Source organism: Lactuca sativa, chromosome 4, assembly GCF_002870075.4.
Source record: "Lactuca sativa cultivar Salinas chromosome 4, Lsat_Salinas_v11, whole genome shotgun sequence".
Taxonomy (NCBI): Eukaryota; Viridiplantae; Streptophyta; class Magnoliopsida; order Asterales; family Asteraceae; genus Lactuca; species Lactuca sativa.
This window is the reverse complement of record NC_056626.2, coordinates 157,879,505-157,880,479: the sequence shown is the minus strand read 5'-3', so window position 1 is coordinate 157,880,479 and position 975 is coordinate 157,879,505. Positions and strand designations below refer to the sequence as shown.

The 975-nt window shown below is 45.8% G+C and overlaps 1 non-coding gene across 1 annotated transcript; it reads right to left on the bottom strand.

Moving 5' to 3' along the window:
* Positions 1-323: 323 nt before the first annotated feature.
* On the bottom strand, positions 324-430 carry LOC111906909 (small nucleolar RNA R71). Its single transcript, XR_002855380.2, has one exon. It is a non-coding gene; the product is annotated as a small nucleolar RNA R71 (small nucleolar RNA).
* Between the last annotated feature and the right edge of the window lie 545 nt (positions 431-975).

Genomic DNA, 975 nt, shown 5'->3' with positions numbered 1-975 from the left:
GTCCCGGTTTAGTCCAACCCGCAATTCCTGCCACTGCCACATTCAAGCTGAAGGGAAACATATTGACAGCGCTGAAGGACGTCCCATTTTTCGGGAAGGATCATGAGGATGCTTTTAAGCATCTAGACGAAGTCAACGACATTGCGGATTACTTCAATGTCCCAAATGTCAGCAGAAACATAGTCTTGCTTAGGATGCTTCCCATCACTTTCAAAGGAACTGCTAAGGAGTGGTTAAAAGCACTCCCACCGGGTACAATCACCACTTGGGCTCAGATGCGTGAGCAATTCCTGGATCAGTTTTGCCCGCCATCCAAGATAGCCAAACTCAAGAAGGCAATAGCCAACTTTGAGCAACAGCCGGGGGAGTCACTATACGAAGCATGGGAGCGGTACAAGGGCTTACTTAGAAATTGCCCTCAACATGACCTAAATGTGCAGCAAGAGATGTCAATCTTTTATGATGGGGTCAACGTGATGACAAGACAACTCCTTGATTCTCAAGGACCTTTGACAAAGAAAAATCCAAGGGAGGTCAAGGAGCTAATTGAAGAATTCGCGAAACACTCCCGCGAATACCACAACCCGAGGCAAGAAGGAATCAAAGGCGGAGGAGGGTCCCAAACTGAAGAAATAGCAGCGGTCATGGCCATGTTAAATAATATGGTCAACACTTGACAAAGGACTGTAATATAGATGATTATGGGAACAGAAAGGCTCAAGTGTGCTACTCTAGTGGGGATAAGCTTGATGAGGACTGGAGAAAACCGAAGAAGGAGTGGCTACCATATGAAGAGTATAAGAAGCAAAAAGAAGAGAAGTATAGGCAGACAGGTCGAGGCCTCTATCAAAAGGAGCAGCCACCAGCCGAGAAGAAACCCGACCTAGAGACCATTTTAATGAAGTTTATGGAAGCATCGGAAAAGCGACACGATGCCACTGATTCTGCTATTCTGGAACAACAAACTTTGATAAA